We start from the raw sequence: 27,090 nt of genomic DNA, 5'->3' as shown, positions 1-27,090 counted from the left end.
TCTTATGCTTCAAACTGTTTGGCTTGGAGTTCAAGGATCCTACCAATATAACCAAAAAGGTAGGTAAAAGAAGCCATTCCTTCCAAAATTACTCTGTATGACCCCATCCCTCCAATTTCCTGGGCTGCTGTTTTCCAAACATTCCTTCCACTTTCCTGTCTCTTTTCATTTTCTTTTCTGATGTTATTTCTTTCCATTGGGTTGCTGTATTAGGCTAAATAATGACCCCTAGAAAAAAGATATCTACACCTTAATCCCCAGATTCTGCAAATAGTACTTTAAATGACAAAGATTGTACAGATGTGATGAAGCTAAGGACCTGGAGAGGAAGGGAATGTTCTAGATTACCTGAGTGTACCCCAAATGCCATTACAAGTGTCATTATAAGAAGAGGCACAGAAAGAGATTTGACCCAGACACACAGAAAAGGCCATGTGAGGAAGGAGCAGAGAGGGATTTGAAGGTGGAGGCCTTCAAGACTGAAGTGACATCACAGCCGAGAATTCCAGTGGCAAGAAAAATTCTTCCCTGGAGCCTCCTGAGGGTGCAGTTATAGCCTGTTGCCCCCTTGATTTTGGACTCCCAGTCTCCAGAACTGTAAGAGAGTAAATTTATGTTGGCTCTAGCCACCAATTCTATAGCATTTGTTAAAACAGCCACAGCAAATGCATACTAATGCCACTGTCCTATGCTACCAGATTGCATGATCTGCCTTATTTTCAGCCTTAACTTAAATACTTAACTCCACTACAGAGGTTCCATGTCACTTCAGCAAAAAGCAATTTTTGTATACTTTACACGTATGAGATTCACCTGGCACCTTAGTTAGAAACTCCTGGATCTCATCTTATGCATTGCTAAGCAAATAACTAAGCTAGGATTCAGAGATGATAAAGAGAAAAGCTTTGAGAGCGTCTATGGGTTGAACACATTTTTCGTGAGCTCATGAAGCTTCCAGGCCACAAACTCTACCAGGACCATTTCTAAGAAGTTTCCTTCTGGGAATGTCATCAGGCTGGAACCAGGTTCATCCAGCATGGCTCAGGGATGGGCCTGTCAGCAGCCAGGAGGTAGCATCTGGATGGAGCCCCATCATGTTTATTCCGCCTTCCCCCAAGCCCCACCTGCTAGGTTTACCAGTGCACAGCATACCTTTTGGCTCCTGATCCTGCCCCCCAAGTTGATTGTAACCAAGGTCAACATCACAAGGCTCAGTATCACAAGGACCTGAAATGAAGCTAAGCTCCCAGACCCTGTGGCCCAGCAGGGCTTCAGCCTGTTCTCCCATGTCTCCAACCACCCCAAATCAGAACCCTTCCTGCTCCTGGAGTTGGCACAGTTTACAAAGCTGAACACTGGCCAAGATTTTTCTCCACTCTTGGCTTTGTTCCCTGATACGTCAGTTCCACAGTCCCTTCCCTCTAAAGGACTCAGCCTTGCCCTAACCTACTCCCAGTGGCAGAGGCCATGACAGCCTTTCGAAAGACCAGCTATTCTTCCCACAGAGATGGATCTTAGTTTCTGTGCCCTCCACCTGCTAGCCAGGTATCTTTCTTAGGGCCCGCCAGAGAAACAGAAGCAATAAGATATATAGAGATACGTAAGAGGAGACTTATTATAGGAATTGGCTCAGGCAATTATGGAGGCCAAGAAGTTCCACGGTCTTCCAGGTGCAGGTTAGAGAATGAGGAAAGGTGGTGGTGTAGTTGAGTCCAAGTGTGAAGACCTGAGAACTAGGGAGCTGGTAGATTAACTTCCACTCCAACAAGTCCAAGACCTGAGAACCAGGAGCTCCAACACCTGAGGAGAGATGATGTCATAGCTCAAGAAAAGAGAACATGAGCCCAATGTGGTGGCAAACACTTGTAAACCCAGTTGGTGGACTGATGCAGGAGGATTGCTAGTTCCAAAGGCAGCCTCACACTGGAACAGAGACCCTGCACCTAACAAAAGAAAAAGTAGGCCCAAATCTTAACCAAGTCAGTTTAGAAACGAACTTCCTTAACAAGATTCCTAAAGTGCAAGAAATAAAATCAAGAATCAATAAATGAATTCAAATGAAAAAGCTTCTTCTCAGAAAAAAAAACACCCAATAATGTGAAGAGAGAGCCTCCAGAATATGATATATTTACCCCATGTACCTCAGCGCATTAATCACCAGGGTATATAAAGAACTCAAAAAAAAAAACCCACCAAAATATCAAATAATACAATCAACAAATGGGCTAAGGAAATGAACAGACACTTCTCAGAGGAAGAAATACAATCAATCAACGAATATATGGAAAAAAATGGTTCAACATCTCTAAGCAATTAGAGAAATGCAAATTCAAATATTCTGAGAGTTATCAAGAACATAAGCAACAATAAATGTTGGTGAGGATATGGGTAAAAGGCACACTCATACATTGCTGGTGGGACTGCAAATTGGTGCAGCCACTATGGAAAGAAGTGTGGCGATTCCTCAGAAAACTTGGACTGGAAGCACCATCTGACCCAGCTATCCCACTCCTCGGTCTATACCGAAAGGACTTAAATTTGGCATACTACAGTGACACAGCACGTCAATGTTTATAGTAGCTCAATTCAAAATAGCTAAATTGTGGAACCAACATAGGTGCCCTTCAACAGATGAATGGATAAAGAAAATGTCACACATACACACACACACACACACAGGAATATTATTCAGCCTTAAAGAAGAATGAAATTATGGCATTTGCTGCTAAATGGATGGAGCTGGAGAATATCATGCTAAGCAAAATAAGCCAATCCCCAAAAAACAAAGGCTGAATATTTTCTCTGATATACAAATGCTAATTCACAATGCGGAGGGGGGGGGCTAGGGAAGAATAGAGGTACTTTGGATCAGACAGAGAAGACTAAAGGGAGGGGAGGGTGTATGGGGATAGGAACGATAATAGAATGAATCAGTATCATTACCCTATGTGCATTTGTGATTACAAAACCCATGTAATTCTGTATCATGCACGTACAACCAAAAGAATGAAAAGTTACACTGCATTTATCTATAATGTGTCAAAATGCATTCTACTGTCATGTATAATGAATTAGAACAAATTAAAATTTTTAAAAAGTCTACCAAAAAAAAAAAATCCAGCCTCAGCAACTTAGCAAGACCCTGTCTCAAAATAAATATAAGGGGCTGAGGTTGTGGCTCAGCAGTAGAGTGCTCGCCTGGCATGTGCAAGGCCCTGGGTTCAATCCTCAGCACCACATAACAAAAATAAAAAAATAAAAATAAAGGTATTGTGTCCAACTACGACTAAAAATAAATAAATAAATAAAATATAAAAACGGCTGGGGATGTAACTCAGTGATAAAATGTCCCTGGGTTTAATCCTGGTACCAAAAAAAAAAAAGAATAAGAATAAGAATGAATTCATCATGATCAAGAATGGGATGATTCTCAACCAAAACAGTGAGGGGGACCTTCTTTACTTGGATTACCGATTCAAATACTAATATCTTTTGAAAATACCCTCAGAGACACACTCAAAAATAATGTTTGATCAGCTACCAGAGTCTGTCATGTTGACACATAGAATTATCCATCGTCCCCAGGCTCCTGTTTGAATTAAAATTGCATCTGGGACCTTTGTCAGCCATGTTTTCCACCTTGTGGCATGGTCTGCCACATTTACTTGTGTAACTTGGCCTTTTGACTAAGTATTAGGGACCGTAGTATAGCCAGGAGAGCATCCAGGTAGCATCCACTCCTACCTACCCCACCTCATCCACCTTTTTTCGACACTGTTTTCTGAGCACTGGTTTCCCTCCCTCCCTCCTGACACTGCCAATTCTCTACACTAAGGACCATGTCATTTTTTTTTTTTTAAAGAGAGACTGAGAGAGGAGAGAGAGAGATAGAGAGAAAGAATTTTTAATATTTATTTCTTAGTTCTCGGCGGACACAACATCTTTGTTGGTATGTGGTGCTGAGGATCCAACCCGGGCCGCACGCATGCCAGGCGAGCGCGCTACCGCTTGAGCCACATCCCCAGCCCAGGACCATGTCATCTTTGATAGAGTCACCCTTTCATGATGGTTCAGAACATGGTTTAAGGGTATTTATTTGGGCATGCTACTTCACCTGAGTATATTTAAATTTTTAACCTCTAAAATGAATATAACAACAGAATACACTTCCCAGGGAGGCTGACAAGACTGAATTTGATTCTGGTCATAACACATTTTCTCTATAATGTACTATGTCAAAGATCAATAAATGGAAGTGTTTCTAACAGTTTTTTCCAAATCATAAACAAGCTGCACACCCGAAACAATACTTATGTGAAGTCTATCAAAAAACTACAGTCCTTTTCTTGAGCCAATTTTTTTTTATACTCCTCAGGAATAACAAACATATAATGCTAATGTTCTGGGAGGAATGTGTAACTGAAACCCAGATGGCATGTAAATAGGACAAATACTAAAGTCTTGGACAGAGAAGAATGCTTTCAACTCTGTTACTGAGACTCTGGTGCAGGGCTTCTACCTTCTAAAACTGGCCCATTTAATGTTCCTATATGAAGAGATGGTTCCTAAGGTATCATGAGCTCCTTTAAGTCGCTAGGCAAAAACACAAGGCATTGTGTGTGACTTTCAGACTTAAAAGCAGCAAAGGTTGGCTCAGAATGTGTACTGAGCTGTAAAACTAAACCCAGATGGGTTGTGATGTGGCCCGTAACAGTGAAGCCAGGAGGGAGTTTGTCATTTTAGTGTGACAGCTGCCCTCTGGTGGGAGAGATGGGAATTGCACCAAAGCAGGGCTGATTCCTCAGAAATAAAAATTCTAAAGAAGCAATTCTTATTTCTCTTGCCTCGTGACTTCATTTTCCAAATAAACATCCCCATACACCCCCCTTTCACTAACTGGTCTCATGCTTGCAACTTTTAGGTTACTTTCATTGTTTGAGTGGAGGAAGACAGAAAGAGGGAAGACAGAGGATTAGAAAGTTTTTGAAGGATAAAATTAGAGTCCTTGCTTTCTGAGCCCAAACTACCAATTATAAACTATCGTGGTTCTACACGAATATATTGGAAGAGGCATCATGGCAGTATAAGTATAAAAAACATATTAAGGGGCATAAATACCTAAATTCCTTCTGTTCTTACAACCTACTGGACCCAGGGAAAGTCATAATCTCTCTAAGACTTCTTTCTTGCCAGTAAAATGGGGGGAAGGGGGGAGCATACCTCTTAAATGGCTTTGAGGGCTAGAAAAGACAAATAAAACCTATAGAATAGAGCCTGGCACACAGCAAATGTTCAATAAATGTTAGATATTACTTGTAATATATCATCATGAAAGGATTAAGTCTCTTTGGAAAACACATTGATCCATTTCAACTCAGTGGTAGTTATTTAAATAAAAAAGCATGTAGCTTTGCCCATGTGCCTTTAAACATTAATCAAGGCCTTAGCAAATATTAGATGTTACTGGGTAACTTTGTGAGCCATGAGTTCTACACAGATAAGGCTCAGAACAAGCCAGATCCTGAGGAGGAATGTACTAAAAAGGTTCCTATCATACTGGAACTGTCTTTATCAGCTAGGATCAGATGATTTTTAAATTTTTTTTTCCACTACTTACTTTTGAACCCTTGGAGGTATTAGCATTACTGAGTTGCTGAGCTACTATGCTTGAGAAACTCAAGTCCATGTTTTTAACCCCAGGGAAATTCCAAAGAAATACTTATTGTGGTTTGCTTGCAAATAGTTCTTAGGGGTTCATGACTTAGTTTTTCCACAATACAGTTTAACCGAAAGGTCATACGAGGATGTCAGATTAAACAAAATGTAAAGTTGGAGATAGTGGGGTAGAGAGAAGAACTAGCAATCAGGAGTGAGGGAAGATAGAAGGCAAGAAGAGTCCCAAAGAGCTTTGGAATTTTAGTTCTCAGCTGGAAAATAGTGCAAGGGAATGAACTAAATTTATAAGTTTCCTTTCAAGTTTAAAAGAAAGGAAAAGAAGGGGGGGAAAAACCCCCGCTTGGTTATCATGTTGATTACCTAAAGCTTCCCAGTGTGTGCTACAGCATTACCAGTTTCTCCTTTCTGAGCCCTCTTCCCCGGGACTCCCCGCCCCTCTATTCACTGTGCCATCCAGGGTCCTCTTATCTCCACCATTAAAGACTGCAAAAAGGCAAGTACTTCAAAAGGCCATTCTTCTCTGAAGACCCTTCAATCAGATATGAGGAGTTAATTAATAGAGAGAAGGCATTTGCCCTCAGGTGGTTGTTAGGGAGATTCTCATCATTTCTACTGTTTCCTCATACTCTTTGAAGCCCCACCTTACTTGTTCCTTCTCCACCAGTCTGACCCAGTGGCATCACAGCCTGGCATGTGATGTGACCCCTAGTCCAGGCCAGTTGAACGAGGATGGACCGCTGACAAGAGCTCAGCCAACCAGATTCTCTAGAAGATTAGGATTGAGGATTCTGAAACAGTAGGTCCTTGCTAGGTCCTTTCTTATGAGGTGTAGGTGGATGGATGAGCCCATTTCCTGCCAGGAGAGGGCCAAGGCAGAGCAGGCTCATCTTCATGTCTGCCTCACATTTCTTTTCTCTGGTGGGAGTAGCAGAAGCCAGATCAGAGGATCTCAGGGAAAACAGTCACTCTGGAACTATAGGAATTCCCTAGAAACCAAAAAAAATGGCATGAACCAATTTCTAAGCCAACAATTTCTCTTGTGCTCTGGGAAATAGCACTTATATCATTTGGGTGCAATTTTCTTTATTTCCAGCTTAAGTAGGTTTTTATTAGCTTGGAAAAAAGTAAATGCAGATGGTCCCCAACTTATGACTCAACTTAGGATATTGCAACTTTATGATGATATGAAAGTATTATACATTCAGCAGAAACAGTACCTCAGATTCTGAATTTGGACCTTTTCCAGAGCTAAGGATGAGCAGCATGATCCTCTTCTATGATGCTGGGCAGAGGCAGTGGCCACAGCTCCCAGGCAGTCCCTCCATCATGAGGGGAATCTACCAACACTCTCCAGAGCCTGGAGGTTCAACTAGGAAGTTTAGTAGCTTACGTGTATTAAAGGCAATTTTGCCTTAAAATATTTTCAACTCATGGAGTGTTTATCAGACGAAATCCCATTATAAATCCCATTCGTACTTACTGGCAGAAGAGCTTTGAGGGGCTTATACTGAGGCTCAGGACTCCAATGAGTTGATGACTGAAAGAAATAACTCTCCACTAACGACACTTCAGACACCAAGACAATAAATTGGACATATTTGAGGGACAAGGGCAGAGGATCTTCTTGGGGTTTTTGAAGTGCACAGACAGCTTCCTGCACTTGATGGGAATTCTAGGGGGGCATGCATGACCAGGTTATCCATTTTACTTGCAAAGCAAAGAGCAACTAAGAGCCAAGACCTTATAGACAGAGTCTCAATGTAGTATTTTTATAGCCTAGATTTGGGAAAGTTCTCTTTGGGGAGGAAGAAGGAAGGCTTACACAGCTGCTGCAAGCTGCTCCCCTGCTGTGGCCCATCCCCTCTTCCAATCTCACGAGATAACAGCATTGTGTGACAGTTGGGAGCAGAAGGTAGAGTCAGTTGCCTGAGTTCAAATCCTGACTCCATTCCTAACCTGGACAAGTTACTTAATATCTACTCCACTGGGTTCTTTTGACAACCTAAGGAATCATGTATGAAGCTTTTAGTTGTTTTCAGATATTGTTCTATGTACTTTTGCATAAAAATAAAAAGCTGGAAAGTATACCCATAATGTTCCTTAGCTTACTTACTACGGGAAGAAATAGAGACTTCTAAGAAACAGGGGTGTGTACAGATGTGCATATGAGCAGAATGCACACTTAGTCCTTCAATTGTAATGTCTTGTGAGAATTAATTGAAATGTGTTTCAAAAACTTACCATCTGAGCATTTCTGACTATTATTGAGTAAAAAGGCAGAACAGACCCCAGTTGTGCCTATGATCTGATGATTTTTGTTTTCTAAGCCCCAAAGCAAAATACTCCATACAATGGCAAACTTGTGAGTTTTGCAAATCAAAGGACACCAAGTAAACAAAACTTGTCTCCTTGAGTGGAATGTGATGTCAGAACACTGGCACAGAGAAATACTCAAGCCTCTTCCCCCGCCCCCCTTTCCTTCTACATTACATTAACTGTGTTTCACTGTATGGGGTTGCAACAATCTAGCCATCTCTTAAACACCTCCTTGAGATAACACCTTTGAATTTAGAAGTATGTGGTTTTAAGAAATGCAATTACATTTATTTCTCAACAGCACACAACACTTTGCCCAAACTCTAGAAAAGTATAGACTTCTGTGTTCATGATGGCAAACCAACCTGTCTTACAACTATCACTGCCTGCATGTTCTCCTTCCCACTCTTATCACAAGCTCATGTATTCACTCACACTTGAACTTAATACACCAAAATTTTTTTTTCCCAGATTTCCAAAACACTGTCCCCTTTAATCCTCACAACTTTGCATTTACAGTTTCTTTTCTGTTTGGAAAACCACTGTGAGAATACACTATGCCTCCCCCTCTAAAAAAGCTCCTTCCCCTCCACAATCAGATAGAGCTAATCAGCCCACTCTCTGTGCCTGCAAAAACACTTTTATGTTATCCAGAAAGCTGTTCTGTTCCAGGACTCTGAAGCAGGCACAGGATGTTATACAGTCCTGGCACTAACTACTTGCCAGGAGACTCCACTGTGTGTCACGCAGGTTCCCAACAGGAAATGTGGCATCTGCAAATTGAAAAATTTAAGAAGAGTTTTTTTTTTTTTTTAACTTATGTACAAATCTCAGAAGGATGTAGGATTTAGGAGAAGCAAAGGAATCCTGCAATACTCCCAGCTGGTAAGTGCAAGGAGTTGCTATAGGCCCTAAGAAGAAGGCAAGGAGAAGAGGTAGATACTATTATCCAGAGTGAACACTGGAGATGTCCAAGTGGCAGAAGTGGCCCTGAGTAGAAAGACATAGACAGCCACCTTACAGGGAGCAGTCATTAGAGAAAATGTTCTGACCTCGTGCTCTACCTGCTGCCTTCCACTGGCCAAGCTCATTAGGACACCAAGGCAAGGAGCCTAGTGAGGCAACCCACATGGCCAGTCCGTCTCCCTGAGCAGTCAGCAGGTGGCCAACGGTAGAGGTATAGCACTAGATGCAGGGGCGACAAGTTTTATACACACCACCATAAACATGCAACCAGTAGCTTTTAGACCCAGTTGTAACAAGTCAAGCATACATTACATATGTATTAGTAAATGCTTACAACACGTTTTTCCAGGAAGCAGACCCTGAGATGGGCATTAATGTGCAGGAGGTATATTTGGTGGGAGGTAAGAGAATTGTTTTAGTTTTTTCATCACTGTGACCAAAAGACCTGACCAGAGAATGAAAAGTCTATTTTGGCTCATGGTTTCAGAAGGTCAGTCCAAGGTAACTGACAACATAGCTCTGGACCCCAGATGAGGTAGGACATCATGGCAGAAGGGCATGGCAGAGGAAGGCAGCTCAGGGCATGGCATTCAGCAGAGAAAGGGAGCTCCCCTCACCAGGGACAAAATATAAGCCCCAAAGGCAGGCCCCTAGTGACCTACTTCCTCCAGCCATATCCCACCTGCCTATAATTCCCACCCAATTAATCCATATCAGTGGATTCTCTATAATTTGGAGAATCTGAGCAGGGCACATTGTCAGAGAAGAAAAGAAATAAGGTAGAAGAGAAGGAAAACTTCATGGTTTTCCAGCACTTGGATTGAGTCCATATGTGGCAGGTGGAATTCTAAAATGGTCCCTAAGATTCTGCCCCTGGTACACACCTGGGTAATCTACTCTGCTTGGGAGTAAAAAGGACTCAAGAAGAATATGAAATATCACTCATGATTTATGATGTTATGTGGCAAAATGGATTTCAACAGATGCAACTGGGCCCTAAATTAGTTGATTTTGAGTTAAAAGGGAGATCAAACTGGGTGAGGCTGACCATCAGGTGAAAAGCCTTAAAAGTGGTAGAGAGTCTCCCACCAGCTCAATAAATAAAGCAAAGAGTCAGGGTGAACTGCCTGTGGAGAAGGCAGTCCCAGGAGCTGAGGCCTTAGGCCTACAACCTTAAGGAGCTGAATTCTACCAGCAAACACTCTGAATAAACTTGGAAGAGAGCCCTGATCTCCAAATGAGAACCACAGCCCAGCTGACTCACTGATTGCAGCCTTAAAGACACTCATTTTGCCTCTACCCAGATTCTGACCCATGGGAACTGTGAAATCGCAAATGAGTGCTGTTTTGCTCCATTAAGTCTATAGCTATTTGTTACAGAGCAATACATAACCAATATACCAGCCCAAAGGTCTACCTGGGTAGGATTCAAAACCAGACAGTCTAACTCGCTTTCTCATTAAATTCCTCACTTTTTACCTGAGCTAGTTAGCAATGTTTTATTTCAACTACAGAATCCTAATATACTTTTAGTCTCCTTATTCCAAAGAAAGAATAATTAGCTAATGGCAAAAAAAAACTAAGCTGCTTGAATCTCATTAACTATCTACTGAAATATTTCCCTCTCCTCTCCCTTGCATAACAGATGGTATTAGTCTGAATGGAATGGGTAAGAAAAATTATGGAAAAGTCTAAGTGATGGAATGGGGTGGTGAGTAGTAGAAGAGACTACTTAGACTATAAATTTGTTTAATTTATTCAATTATAAGATGATTATATCAAAATAATACATTTGAATAGAAGTATGCTTTTTGATAATTAAGTAGAAGATGGAAAAATAGGTAGTTTTGTAAAAATATGTTCTATCATCCCTTTAGGCACCAAAGACAATAAAATATTAAACATATTGCTCTATTTCATGACCTCCACTCTTCATATTTTTAATCTTTTTATCCTTTTTTTTGTTCTAATTAGTTATATATGATAGCAGAACGCATTTTGATTCATTGTACACAAATGGGACACAACTTTTCATTTCTCTGGTTGGACACAGTGTATAGTCACATTATTCATGCAATCATACATGTACCTAGGGTAATGATGACCATCTCATTCCACCATCTTTTCTATCCCCATGCCCCCTCCCCTCCCCTCCGTCACCTTTGCCCAATCCAAACTTCCTCCATTCTTCCTATGCCCCCTCCCAATATGGATCAGCGTCCATTTATCAGATAAAACATTTGGCCTTTGATTTTGGGGGGTTGGCTTACTTTGCTTAGCATGATATTCTCCAATTCCATCTATTTACCTGCAAATAATTTTATTCTTTTTTAATGCTGAGTAATATTCCATTTCATATATATACCACAGTTTCTTTATTCATTCATCTATTGAAGGGCATCTAGGTTGGTTCCACAGTTTAACTATTGTGAATTAAGCTGCTATAAATGTGATGTGGCTGTGTTACTATAGTATACTGATTTTAAGTCCTTTGGGTATAGACAGATGAGTGAGATAGCTGGGTCAAATGGTGATTCTATTCCAAGTTTTCTAAGGAACCTCCATACCACTTTCCAGAGTGATTGCACTGATTTGCAGTCCCACCAGCAATGTATGAGTGTACCTTTTCTATACATCAGTGACAAACCCTCTTTAAGAGAAATTAGGAAAACTATCCCATTCACAATACCCTCAAAAAAAATAATAAAATATTTGAGAATCAATCTAACAAAAGTGGTAAAATATCTATGCAATGAAAACTACAGAGCACTAAAGAAAGAAATTGAAGAAGACCTTAGAAGATGGAAATATCTCCCATGTCCTTGAATAGGAAGAATTAACATTGTCAAAATGACCATACTACCAAAAGCGTTATATAGATTTTATGACATTCTTCATAGAACTAGAAAGTCAATCATGAAATCCATTTGGGAAAATAAGAGACCCAGAATAGACAAAGCAATCTTTATTAAGAAGAGAGAAGAAGGAGGCATCACAATAGTAGACCTTAAACTATACTACAGGGCTACTGTAACAAAAATGGCATGGTACTGGACGAAAATAGACAAGAGACAAACTCACATAAATACAGTTATCTCATACTAGACAAAGGCACCAAAAACATACATGGGAGAAAAGATAGCCTCTTCAACAACTGGTACTGGGAAAACTTGAAATCCATATGCAGGAAAATGAAATTAAACCCCTATCTCTCACCCCACACAAAACTCAATTCAAAGTGGATCAAGGACCTGGAAATTAGACCAGAGGCCCTGTGCCTAATAGAAGAAAAAGTGAGCCCAGATCTTCATCATGTTGGATTAGGTCCTAACTTCCTTAACAAGATTCCTAAAGCACAAGAAATAAAATCAAGAATCAATAAATGAGATGAATTCAAACTAAAAACTTCTTCTCAGAAAAAGAAATAATCAGTGTTAATAGAGAGCCTACAGAGTGGGAGAAAATCTCTACCACATGCACATCAGATAGAGCACTAATTTCCAGGATATATAAAAAACTAAAAAAATAACAACAAAAAAAAAACTTAACACCAGAAAAACAAATAAACCAATCAATAAATGGGCTAAGGAGCTGAACAGACACTTCTCAAAAGAAGAAAAATACAATTGATCAACAAATATATGAAAAAATGTTCAATATCTCTAGTAATTAGAGAAATGTGAATCAAAACTAAGATTTCATCTCATGTCACTCAGAATGGCAGATACCAAGAATACAAGCAACAATAAGTGTTGTCAATATTCATATTTCATCCAACACTACAAGGACAATACCTTCCAGAGAAAATGCTCAACCCCTCTTCCTAACCATATCAGTGGCTCCCGGGGCCATTTCATAAGACATGAACACACTGACCCAGACCAGAACTCTTCCTTGGTCATTCAGGGACAGATATCCATAAACTCTGCCAATGGGAAGCTCTCTACATGCTCACAAGGGAGCCTAGGCATTCTTGGTGACCATGGTAGCCAGAGTGTACACTGCTCAATTCTCCCTTCAAGAAAGGAGAGGAGTTGCAAGGTTCAAAAGTGGAATTAGCTGACAGCCTCCCACTGTTGAGGCCCTCAGAATGTGCCTTGGCTTTTCAGCTGAAGCCACACTTGTTCTAGGCAGCCCCTACTAAGGAGAAAGCACCGTGGAGGTTCAAGACCCTGGACTTCTCTGTCCAACACAGAACATCTCTATTTAATCATAATCTTTGACTGGAAGGTCCCAGTTGAGTTCAAGTCTGCATTATGGTCTGAGGTTCTGTCTGTCTAATTCTGCTTCCTTTCCACTTTCCTTTAACAGGTGTCCCGTCTGCATCATGCTGTGAAGACATTCCCTGTCCAACCTAATTTCTTCTTCCTTTTCTCTTTCACATGCATTACCCAGCAACCTTTCAGGTTTCCTCCGTCTCAATGTCTGCTTCACAAAGGATCCAGCTAACTCAGTGACCATACTAGGTCATATATGGAAAAGGAAAGGAATAGAAATGGGTGGTTACAACACACACTATCACCAATAGACAAGTTATCAAAACATAAAATCAACAAAGATATATCCAACCTAAATAATACTATGCATCAAATGGACCTAGTAGACATTTACAGAATATTTTACCCCATAAAAGCTGAATTTGCCTTCTTCTGAGCAGCTCATGGAACCTTTTCCAAAATAGACAATATTCTAGATCATAATGTAGGTCTTAACAAGAGAAAGGAATTAGAGGGATACAAATAGGAGAAGAAGTCAAACTATCTCTGTTTTCTGGTGATATGATCCTATACCTAGAGAACCCCAACAATGCTACCAGAAGACTTGCTGAAGCTGACAAATGAATTCAGCATAGTAGCAGAATACAAAATCACTTGCAAATCAATAGCTTTTTTATACTCAAATAATTACATGAGAAAGAAATCAGAAAAATCACCCCTTTCACAATAACCTCAAAAATAAAAATAAAATACATAGGAATTAATCTGACCAAGGAGAAAAAAGAGCTCTACAATAAAAATTACATAACAGTGAAGAAAGAATTGAAGAAGACCTTAGAAGATGGAAAGACTTCCCATGTTCTTGGATAGGCAGAACTATTATTGTCAAAATGGCCGTACTACCAAAAGCAATATACACATTCAATGCAGTTCCCATCAAAATGCCAATGACATTCTTCACAGAACTAAAAAAAATACTGTCCTTAAACTCATTTGAAAGACTAGGAGACTCAGAATACTCTAAGCAATTCTGAGCAAGAAAAATGATATAGGAAGGATCACAATGCTCAATCTCAAATTATACTATAGAGCTACAGTAGCAAAAACAGCATGGTATTGGCATCAGATAGAAGAATAGAAGACACAGAGACAAGCTTACACACTTTCATTCATCTGATAAAGGTTTCAAAAATATATGTTGAAGAAGAAACAGCCTTTTAACAAATGGTGCTAGGAAAACTGGGTATCCATATGTAGAATGAAATTAGACCCCTATCTCTTACCTTCAAATCAAAATGAATCAAAGATTTAGGAATTAGACCAGAAAACTTGCAACTGCTAGAAGAGAACATGGGGTCAACACTCCATCATATAAGTGCAGAAATCAATAAAATAAAACCCCTAAAGCTCAAGAAATCAAATCAAGAATCAATAAGTGGAATTCCAAATTAAAAAGATTCTAAACAGCAAAGGAAATGACTGAGAGCATGAAAAGTGAGCTTATGGAATGAGAAACTGGGAGTTAACATCTAGAATATATAAAGAACTCAAAAAACTCAATGCCAAAAAGCAAATAACTCAATCAATAAATGAACAAGAAAACTAAACAAAAATTTCTCAAAAAAAACCCCACAAAACACAAATGGCCAACACATATAGGAAAAAAAAGGATCAACATGTTTAGCAATCAGGGAAATGCAAATCAAAACTACACTAATATTTCATATCACTCCAGTCAGAATGGCAATGATCAAGAGCGCAGATAATAATAAATTCTGGTGAGAATGTAGGGGAAAGATACACTGGTACATTGTTGGTGTAACTGAAAATTAGTACAACCACTCTGGAAAGCAGAGATTCCTCAAAAAAACTAGGCATGGAATCACCATATGACCCAGCTATCTCACTCCTTGGTATTTATTCAAAAGAACTAAAATCAGCACATTATAGTGATAGAGCCATGTCAATATTTATAGCAGTGCAATTCACAACAGCCAAATTATGGAATCAACCCAGATGCTCGTCAATAGATGAATGATCAAGCAAATGTGATACATATACACAAGGTAATTTTACTCAGCCATAAAGAAGAATGAAATAATGACATTTGCCAGGAAATGGAGAATATCATGCTAAGTGAAAAAAGCCAGACTCAGGAAATCAAGGGTTCAGTGTTTTCTCTCATATGGAATCTATAGCAAAATAAGGGAAAGAATGTGATAAGGGGCAGGGATCCAATATCTTAAAGACAGAAAAGATCAGTGGAGTAGAAGTGAAGAACAAGAGGGAGGGAGGGAGGGAGGGAGGGAGGAAAGGAGGGAGGGAAGGAAGGGAAGAGAAATATGGAATGAATTTAACAAAATCATGTTATATGCATATATAAATGTATAAAAGGAAATTTCACCTTTTGTATGTGTAGAAAGTACCAATGAAAAATTTAAAAATACAGGAACAAAAGGAAGAGCAATAGAGAAGAGGAGGGAGAATCGGGGTAGTAAGAGGGAAAGACAAAGGGGGATGGAGATTGAAATCCAATCCCTTGCATGTATGATTTTGTCAGAATGAACCCAAATACTATATAAATTATAATGCTCTAATGAAAAAGTGGGGATAGAGGAGTAAGACAAAAAAATCATCCTAACTTTACCTCTTACATAGCTTTGTCAATATGCAACCCCAGTACACCTACCATCGACATCATTAGGTCTGAAAGGGATAGAAAAATACCAAGAAAATTTTCCAAGGCAGGTGGAAAAAGAGATGCTAATTGAGATAATCTTCTTATAATATAGCAAAGAAAGACAATTTCAGCTAATGAAGTTTCTTTTTTTTAAAGAGAGAGAGAGAGAGAATTAATATTTATTTTTTAGATTTCGGCGGACACAACATCTTTGTTTGTATGTGGTGCTGAGGATTGAACCCAGGCCACATGCTACCGCTTGAGCCACATCCCCAGCCCATGAAGTTTCTTTAAAAAGGAAAATATCAATACATCTAACTTTTTTCCCAATTTTGAAGTCATTAAAAATAAGTTATTTTTAAAAAATGTTCTTCACTGATTCTGAATGTAGGCAGCACAGGGGAGGGATTTTATCTACTTGGTGACTTCTAGCATTCACATATATTTTGACAGCATAAAAATGTATTGAGTACCTACTATGTGCCAGTCTGGAGAAAGTATCAGTGACACAAAAATGAAAGGTTCATATCTTTAAAAAGCTCAGAAGAGTGCTAGAGAAAAATAATGAAAAAAAGAAAGATTAGAGACTAATACTCAGAATGAAATTCCCTTTACTTGGGTGATGGAAATTTTTTTTACCTTTTTATTAAAAAACGGTAGTAGCCAGTTACAAGAGATGTTGAACATTTTTTCATGTATTTGTTGATCGGTTGTATATCTTCTTCTGAGAAGTGTCTGTTCCACTTATGGAATAAACATTCTAAAATAGTAATTTCCTTGATATTTTTCCTTAGCAAAATTATGTCATCAAAAGGTACAGTGGCTTTCACACCTGATTCTATATTTAAACATTTGATATCTGCTCCCACTTAATTGGAGATAGTGATATATATATATATATACACACACATTGGTGGATATTTTTAACTGGGCTTTATTTGCAATGTTGGAGTTAAACACAGATGAACTTCCCAAGCATATGAGTGGCTACTTGCACTCAGCCTTTTCCTCCCACCTTCTCTCTTGATCCCGTGACACCGAATTCAAGTTGTCCTTGAGTGACTCAATCAATTACTGGGACCTTTGATGGATCACCTGACCCTGTATCTCTTTGCCACCTCCTTATTTCCTAAACAGAGACCTCTGCACATTGTGATTGTTGTTCCTTCACCCTGTCTTTGAGACTCTTGCTTGGGCTACAGTTGTCTTATCTATGCTTACTTTTCCTTTATTCCCTTTTTGTTTCAGCATCTATCCTTTCAACTTAATTTCTGCCCTTTTTGTTTCATTTATAATCCAAATGCTAATTAAATTACTCATTTGTCCTTTCTTTTTTAAAAAATATTTTTCAGTTGTAGATGGACACAATACCTTTATTTATTTGTTTATTTTTATGTGGTTCTGGGGATCAAACCCAGGGCCTCATGTATGCTAGGCAAGCACTCTACCACTGAGCCACAACCCCAGCCCTCATTTTTTTCCTTTCTTTTTATGGCTATGTCTATTATTAGCATAAAAAGATTAGAAATGCCAGGGAAATCAGTACTTAAAGTGATGAACAGTTCTGAAAATATCTGGACGTTTTCTTCACATCTTTATAATATTTCTAAGAATGAATTTCCTTAGATTAAAACCACTTTTAGTTCAACCAGTAGGATCATTGGTCAATTAGTTGATAGACTTTTCATTGAATTTTGTTTGTTTTATTCAATGCATAGTATTAACAACTCTGTTAACTATATTCTTTTATTATATGTGTAATATGTCAGCCACTTAGAGGTCAATGAGTTTTTGTACATTGGATTTTGCAACATTAGAACTTGAACTATATTGAAATATAAATACTAGTTTTACCCAGTTAATTATGTTAGATAATACAGTAAATTAACAATGTATTATAGAAATCATCCCATTTATAAATAGCTTAGGTACCAAATGGTTGGCTATATGATATTTAAACTAACAAGTGTTAACATTTCCAACCTTAAGATTGATAAGAGTATCAGTAAAGTTGACACATAAGCATGCTCATTCATAAGGTACAGTAATCCCACATATTTTTAATTTAAGTAGTGGCCCAGGTTGAGTTATATTGGAGGCAGATAAGGCAAGGTCTGGGGTGCAAGTTGTTTATTAAGGATCAACACCTAGGAAAGGAAGGGGAGGAAGCACAATGGGCAGAGGAAGAAGTGACCTGGGCCTGATAGCCCAGCTCACTCAACACCAGGGACCTCTGGAGCAAGCATTGCTGCTACAGTTAGATGAGAAGCACCTTCATATCCACCTTGCTCAGCCCCCAGATGACTGCATGTGGAAAGCAAGGTGGCTCCAGAATCTGGAGCAGATTCTGAAGGAGCAGACAGCTGAAGACAGTCTGCTCTCATATTCCCTGCACCCAGGGAATCTGGGTGGTGCTATTCCACATGTATTACAGCATTTTGGAAATTATGCTGTAAGCACTAGCCTTCTGCAAAACATGTCAGCAATGTCCTGAATTTATTTGTCCAAGGTATGCCTATTCACATTTCCTTTCATGGAAATCAGACCACATACATGAGCTTATTAAAATCTCTGAGAAATCAGTAATCAATCCTGATTAACATATTAAACCCACTGGTTACCACCATAGAACACTTTTTGGGAAGCTAGTGACATTTTTGAAGCAGAAAAAGAAAAAAAATTGTATCCAATATAATTAACTAAGCATCTAGTCTTTTGAGGAATAGAAACCTTACCTGTAACAATGGGAACAATTCCTTGCTAGGGAGAAAAGGTAAAGTTTTGACTAATACATTCACTAAACTTCTAAAAAGAAGCATGGCTCATATTTTCTCCCCTCTTAATTGCTTTAAAGAAAAGTGGTAGTAAAATAGAACAGGTTGGTTAATAACCACTTTCTATAATTAATCTCTATTATTATAGCTACTGCCTAAAACTTGGAGCTCAGGAGGAAAGGCCCTATGAAAAATAAGCCAAATGTGCAGCAGAGTCACCCAACCCCACAAAAATGAGCTCATTTAACACCAAATATTAACTTTATATAGGATACACGCTGCTCTTAGCTTAAAGCACAGAGGGGAGTTGACCTCCTCAGGAGACTATTTATTCAGCCTGTTGGAGAATGATTTGTTTTATGCCACTGATCTATATTTGAAGAGTACTAAAAGCAACAAAGAATAGGAGTCAAGAAAGAGGAACATGTTTTATGACATTCAAAGTAGTGAAGTTGCTAAAGATATGTTGGTGTTCTGACTGTGACCCGAAAGTCCCAGGCCTCCTGCATCTAAGCTCTATCCCTGTGCTGTCAAACTTGACTTTGTTCCCATTTGGCAGGCTCACAAGCATATATGGAACTTGAGTCAAGCAAACACAATACTCCTTGGGCTCTTCCAGAGACACCCCTGGAGATGCAGGGTGTGGGGGTCCTCTGCCCTTCCTGGTGATGTCTGCAGCCTCTTCAGAGAGGCTGCCCCACTGCCAGAGCACCCTTGGGTTTCCAAAGCTGCAAATGCCAACATGTGTAGCAAGGGACAAGTGGATTCCAGCCATATGTCCCCCTAGACACTCCCCAGATCAGCACAGAGACATAGACAGTTGTTCAGAGACATACCTGGCTCTCTGAAACTAGGCAAGGCACTGTGTCTCAGCAACTTTTTCAACTTCCACTGAATACCCCGAAATACAAGAATAAGACATAGTCCTAGATGTTGTGCTGGGAAGCAAAAAAAGGCATAGTCCCCTCTCCCCTCCCCCACCAGAAACTGTCTCTCTCCATTCAAATCACTCATAGGTTTTGCATGAATGATTTTGAAAATCACCATGGGTTTTGAAAATCTGAGGTTTTCATACCAGTAGTAACACAACAAAAAGCACAGTGGAAAATTCATTCCCTGCCTACATGGTACAAAAAAGAGTTTCTTCTCAAGGGAAGGGAATGAAATATTATTTTTCTCTCCAAAGATTTAAAGTTATTTCCAATGGCATTGGGAGAAAGAGTGGTTCTGCTGTTGGCATGGCTGCCCAGTATTTCTGTTGCTATCATCCTGCTGCAGTCTGCTGATTCAAAATATTGGAAATTCTGTGGATGATGAGCCAAACGTTCTTTGGAAATTATAAATCCATATACTGTGAAAGCAATTCAAAACTCCCTTATCACATCTTCCCTTATCATATAAACCACGACAGGTGGCTTAGTGGGAAAAGTGGATAGGGGAAACAATTTCATTTTCAAGGCTTCAAAAGATTAATGTGTTACTGGTTTTTTTTTTTTAACCCACAACATTGGAAAAGGATATTTATTCTTCTTGGAAAAAAGATGGTCATAAATTTTAACAGGCCCAGCCCTAGGAGTCAGCAGCAGACAATTCCCTTGAGTACTTGAAGAGTCCCTGATTCTCTCTGGGAAAGGAGGTCCTAAGCCTGCATGCAGGATTGGCTGGGGACACAGGGGCTTAATACTCACCTTCAACCATAGAGAGGCAAGTGTATATAGAGAAACACTCCACTTTCTTACCTCTCAGTGGGACAATTCTGAGTATGCTCTGCAGAGTTTTCCAGAAGGGCCCAGTATAATTAGACCCCATTGACCCCAGTATTAACCTGCTCATCAATGCAATCTTTTTATTTTTTCTTTTCCTGCCTTACTTTCCTTGCCAACTCCCTCACCAAACTTCCTGGCATCATGTAGCAAATAAATAACCTGCAACCAAATCCACATTTGCAGTTTAGCTATTGAGGCATCTCAGAGAAAGAATCATTTACAAAACCCAGGAGTATATTTCAGGAATTCTGCATGCAGTCTCACAGATGTCCAGTGGTAGTGGTGGTAACCTCTGAGATGTTTCAAGAGTCAGCATTGGTTTTTCAACAGTCATAAAAATTCTTATGTCTTTGCTCCAGGCCTTCACAGAAGAGGAGAAAACAGGTGGATTAGCTAGCTGAGAACAACCTGTCGTTCATAGTACTGGGGGAAAGATCATAAAATATAGACCACGTCTCCAAAGGAGGTAAGTGGTTAAATTCACTTTGGTCAGACAGTAGAGCCCTTCGGGGCCTGGCTAGAACAAGAAGGAAACGAGGTGTTGTTCTAGTCCATATTGGTGACTTGAACTTGGCTAATGTCTTATAGTTCAGGGGTAACTGCTTAGCATCACTGCAAGATATAGAATAAGTATCAAGCATGCATAAAGGGAAAGGAAAGCAAGTTTTTTCAAATCTGCTGCAGAAGGCAGCATAGGAGGAAGTATCAAAGGGGTGTCTGACAGCCAGCCCAGCCTGGAGCAAACTTGTAGATTTCAGTTAAAGTGACTGTGGAAGCTGACACAGCCCAGGTGGAACAGGCTGGGAACAATCACTACCAAAGCTGATTCAGCAGAACTAAGAGCCATGGAGGCTGGCAGGAAAACAGTTCAATATTTTCAGCCCAGAAGTTAAAACCATCACTAGAAAGAACTGATATGGGTAAGGCCAGAAATCTGAAAATAGACATAATTGAGCTATCAACTGGATCAGAAAGGCCATTGGAAAAGAAGAAAACCATCTAGGGTTCAGTTTTGCCACCAGAATTGTGAAGATGGGCAAATGAAAGTCAGCTCTGGCTACTATGAAACCACATCAGGCTTTAAGGAATCTGAGAATAGAGGAGACAAATCTAGGAAAGAGCCCAGGGATTTGAGCAAGCAGTGTTGCCACTACATTTTCAAGGACTGTGGAAGCCACAATCTGAGTTCTGTTCTCCAACTTCAAGAACTTAAATTCTAGAAATCACCCAATGGGAATATTGAAATGGGAATATTCCAAAGTTTGGTGTAGTAGCCATGGCCACAATCATTTTTTTTAACTATCATTGAGAGAAAAGGCATTATGGGGAAAAATGAATGATGCTCCAAATAACTCCAAAGCTCAAATCTCAGTAGGCATGGAGAAAACCAGGTGGAGCCAAGATGGGAGCCACCTGCTAAATGCAAAATACATTTTGAAAACAGATAGCTGTTGTTTTTTCTTCCTCCTGAGCTACAAGGAACTTAGTGCATCAATCTTCTTGTGTGCCCCTCAGTACTGCTCCTGGCATGGAAGCTAATCAGTGGAGATTATGCCAGTAGGCTTCCTGGAGCTCTGGATTCCAACTGCAATCAGCCAATGCAAGGCCCTGGAAGGAGACCAGAAAGAAAATAGGGAGAAAGGTAGGATATTTATTTCTCTGGATCCTTCTCTGCAAAGCTATTCTAGGTTGGCTCTCGTTACTTACCTCAAGGGGCTAGGAAGAAGGTTGTAAGGACTTCCTCTTTCTTAAAACTTTCCCCTCCCCTGTCTTATAGTACTAGAATGGTACTAGATATTGTTGCTAACCCTGGATTTCTTTCCTAGACCTTGTGGTTTTCTAATATCCCACCCACTTCTTTGTATTTGGCTCTTATGTAAATAAATCCTCTTTTAATTATCCCAATCTGATTATACCATCTGTTCTCTGTGGGGCCCTGGCTGCTACAGTGGGAGTGATTTAGGGAGAGATGAACTAGCTAGCATGGCCACAGTGGCAGGACAGGTACAGAGAAGGGTCTTGTTGACACTTGGGCTCCTCATAGACCTTAGAAAGATCTGGCAGACAATACTTCATCCAACCCAAGGCTCCAAAACAAGGTCTTAAAATAGGACCAAAAGCAGCCACCATGACAAGACTTTTCCTTCCAGCCATATAGATACAGGTGAGTCAAGAATAATGCCCAGGGCTGAGAATGAGTGGGGTGGGCCTGGAGATTAGAATGGGGAATTGACTCAGCCATGTGACCACTTGTCCCACATTGCCCTTGAACCCGGGATTTCTCCAAGACCAGGAAGATGCAGAGCAGGATGGAAGGTGAGCTGGGCAGAAGATCAACTTCCATGACAGACTTAGAAATTCCCCCAGAAGGCAAAGTTACTCATGAGGCTCTTAGAGAGTCATGAGGAGTCTACGAGTTGCAAAGTAAGTAACCCTAGGGAGCTAGCACAGAAGAAGTACGGTGACCCAGTTAGAGATCATCTATTTGTCCTTTGAGAAGACACCCACAGGTAGAGAATAACACACCAAATAAAGAATTGACTGGTGGGGCTGGAGTTGTTGCTCAATGGTAGAGCAGTTGCCTGGCATGTGTGAGGCCCTGGGCTCGATCTTCAGCATAGCATATAAAGAAATAAATAAAGTAAAAGATCCATTAACAACTAAAAAATATTTTTTAAAAAATGACTGGTGAGAAGAGCATAGCAAGCTCTCTTGAGGCTGAATCTCAGGACTGGTTATTGACATGAGTGGATTTGCAGAGGGGAGAGAGGTCCAGAGAGAAGGAAACTTTACAAAGAAGAGGGCCACTGGAGAGCGAAAAGACCATGAGGACTTCTATCTGGAAACTGGAACCCTGCCTAGCCTCACAGCCCAGGTCTGAGCTTCACGGAGAGATGAGCCTTTGGATCATTTCTGGTCTAATGGGGACTCAAGGGTATGGTTTTCTGTTTGGACTCAGGAAGCTCTTGCAAGACTCAGTGCCCTGGGCAGGGCAGGAGGTGACACATGACCAAAGGACAAAGCATGACTCAACCAAGAGACGCAGCAGCCACAGGCTGATTTGTAAGCAAATGAGACTCTGCCTAAGGTCCCCCCAGGAAGGTGTGGTAGAGAGGGGCTTAGTAGGGGATAAAGCTTCCCCGACAGACAGCGGGTAACAAGCCAACAAATGCTGAGTATGAATGCTAACCATATCTGTTCCCATAGGCTGGGCTGCACACCGAAGTGCCACATGAGAAAAGGAATAGTTTCGTTTTAGCCCATCCAATACATGGGCATGCATAGAAAATAACTGGGCAGAAAAAGAAAATAATTGGGCAGAAATGAGTGATGAGGAAAAAAATACGTACTAAGAAATTCCTTTTATAGCACTCAAAGTATACACTAGAGTGAAGGCCAAAGAAAAACAAACTACAAAGGAAAGCCCATTTAATGGGCTGGTCAGAGGGCACCAGACTTCCTAGGGTTCTCACTAACAGAACCTTATCAAAACCTCCAGGTATCCCAGCTTTCACTTGCACTAGCTTTGAAGGACCAAAAGTAAGTGGTCCAATCACTTGCTATCCAGAAATGACTACAAAGAAAAGTTGTATATTCTAAAAACCCCAAGAAGACAGGAACTTACCAAGAAGACAGGAACTGTCACTGACCCTCAAACCAGAAGTTTACCACCTCATAAATGTCATAATTTTATTATGTTTTTGGATTATGGTTTCATATTTCTCTTAGGTCTCTGTTGGAGTTCTGTGAAAGAATGATGTCTTCTGAGGAGCTAAAAATAATAGTGTAGTAATAATAACAGCCATTCACTTCTAAGGGCTTCATGTATGCTACTCCTATGTGAGGCTCTTTATCTGCCACTCTATTTAGTCTTCACAGAAACCCTATAAATACTATGACCAAGCCCATTTTTCTGATTAGAAAAATGAGGTTTAGGTAGTTTAAATAACTTGCTTGCAGGTAGAGAACTGGGATAAGAAAAGAGGAGCCCTAGAGTTAAGGCTCTTAACCATTGAGGTCCACTACAAAGGTGGCTGTTTGTCCCCACATCTCCCCCACCCCCTTGTAAGGACCATGCACGGAAGTGCTCGGATAATGGAGGGAAATGTGAGGCATTCAACACATGCAGTTCATGGAAACTCTTGGAAATAAAATGAGGGAAAATATAAGTGTATAATGGACACACAAACCCAATTTTCCTACGGTAAGAGCTGGCTCAAAATCTTTTAGAAGAATCCTTACCATTTCAAAACAGCTCTTTCCATAAGAAAATTGGTCCTTTGTGTGCATTTTAAATTTACATTCACTGTTATTTTATTTCCAAAAGTTTCCATGAAATGAATGTGCCAAGGGCCTGGCATTTTCCCCCATTATCATAACATTTCCGGGCATAGTTCTCTAATCTTTTCCACTGTGGGTGGGAGTGTGGGGGTTAATCAGCAAACCAGGGAAAGAAAAACCCATCAGAGCAAATACCACCTAGGACTTGTTACTTCCATTTTAAGTACTTCTGAATGTCATTTCATTGGTTGTGTCTTGAACAAAATATATTTATTACCTTATAGTCCAGCACACAATATGGACTATTAAATGAAACAGTAACATCTGCTAGGGTTAGTTAAGTAAGGGGAAATCTGGAAGTGTGCTAGGAGGCATAGCAAACAAAATCAAAGCTAAATATAATTTCTCCAATTCTCCTTTTTCAAATTTAAGAAAAAAATACTAAAAAGAATAAGAAATCAATATAGATATTTTGTGTAGATGAAAATGTAATATACTTCAAGTTATTGTTATCAGGAGTAAACACTTCTTTGGGGCAACAACACTGCTTTCTCCGAATCAAGTGGAAAATTGCAAATATTCCTTTCTTCCAATTGTGGCAGAAGAGAAAAAGTACACTGCGTCAAGTGTCCTATGGCATGTGTCTGAAATCCATCCTTAACTTCTCCTTTGCTTCTTTAATCACCAAGCCTGCACTTCCCCCTCAGCCATCTTTTAATTTCCCTTTTGCCTTGTCCACCCTTCTCTGCCTCAAGGGAGTCATAGGAACTGGTGAAGATTGAAAGTCTGCATCTTCTATCTCATTCATAATAAATGGTGAGCCAATAAATTGTACAATAAATCATTTATACAAAAGAACAAGAGGTCACATTAATAGCATTTTACACCATAGATCTTACTCTGATTATTAACCCCCAGCCAATATAGATGGCCTCTAGACTAATAAGAAAATCCATATAGGTTTGCCTGGTTATTTATATAGGAGCAACAAGGATATGCATTTATGCTATGGCCCTTTAAGTGTGCCTTTCTTAAAGTAACTGTAAGGAATGTCAGATGGGCTTTCAGCAGAATTTGTTATTGGGTATCCTGATGCTTAGCCTCTTAGCCAACTACAATAATTCCCTCAAGATTTCATCAGCAGTACTTACAGTAAGCAAATTCCTCTATTCTTAAGGTCCCTAAATTATTCATGGGGTTCTGAAACAGCCATTATTTGGGGACACAAACCATCCTGTGGCTGACTACAGAGCATTTAGGAAGCATAAGAAAACACAACCTGTCAGCAGAGGATAGACACTTAACAGCTGTGGTAAATTAATTACTGATGATGGTGAAAGTTCATAGCAAGAATAATGCAACTGAGAAGGAAACTTGGTTGTGTCTGTGGCCTACAAGATATAGATAATAAAGTCATTTCCCAAAATTTTTAAACAAAAAGTCTGTAAGAACCATGCATAGCCAATTTTCAAAGTTAATACTCATTATCTCTGATGTTAAAAAAAATGGATCAATATATTTTTAAATATGACAATCTTGAGTTATGATGTGCATGCTATACCAAGGGCAAAATGGCCATATATTAAGACTGTACTAGTGTGTGTCAAGAATATCAAGTAAAGAGATTTAGAAAGTTTGAAGTGAATCCTAAACATCTGTTTTAATAAAACTTCACAAGTAAGTCTAATATGCACCCCAATTAAATATCACCGATCAAAAAATGTTACCTTCATATTAAAGATTGTGATATCAAGTTTTAAATGATAAATGATGAATGATAACTCTCCTATAGTTTTTGTTACTAACATCAAAGAAGCACACAATTCTGATTAATATGAGAAACTTCATCAAAACCATTTCATATTATTTCAGTTTTTTCCCTGAAGTTCAAATATATTGAAAATGAGGGTGTTGGCAAATTTTACAGGGACTTTACATAAAGAACAAAATTTATGAAACATTATGTTGATAACATTTCACCTTCATAGACTTAACAGATTAACCTATTATATCAATAGCATTTACCTATACAAATTTAACAGATTTAACCTACCTAAAAAAGAAAAGTCTGATTCTTGCTTTTGGTGATAAATAAATAATAAAACCACAAAGTCAAGTATTACTCATATTGCATAATAATAGAAACAAAATCCAATTTATGTTTTTTAGTGTGTTGAAAAAAATAGGCAAAGTTAACCTTCAACAGGTGAGCTCTGCATTAGAGCGCTGCTGAGCTACCACTAGAGGGCACTGTGAACAGGTTAGAGAACAATGCCCAGGACCTTGTCTTCTGGTACAAAGCTTAATACTGTGACATTTGTCTTCCTGAGTTCTAAACCGTTAGTAACAAGAGTAAAATGGTTTATATATTTGAGATTTGGTGGCTGTGTTCCCTTGTATCTATCTGCCACACC

Source organism: Urocitellus parryii, chromosome 1 (assembly GCF_045843805.1).
Source record: "Urocitellus parryii isolate mUroPar1 chromosome 1, mUroPar1.hap1, whole genome shotgun sequence".
NCBI classification, from domain to species: Eukaryota; Metazoa; Chordata; class Mammalia; order Rodentia; family Sciuridae; genus Urocitellus; species Urocitellus parryii.
The sequence above is the reverse complement of the archived record's forward strand: the minus strand, read 5'-3'. Positions refer to the sequence as shown.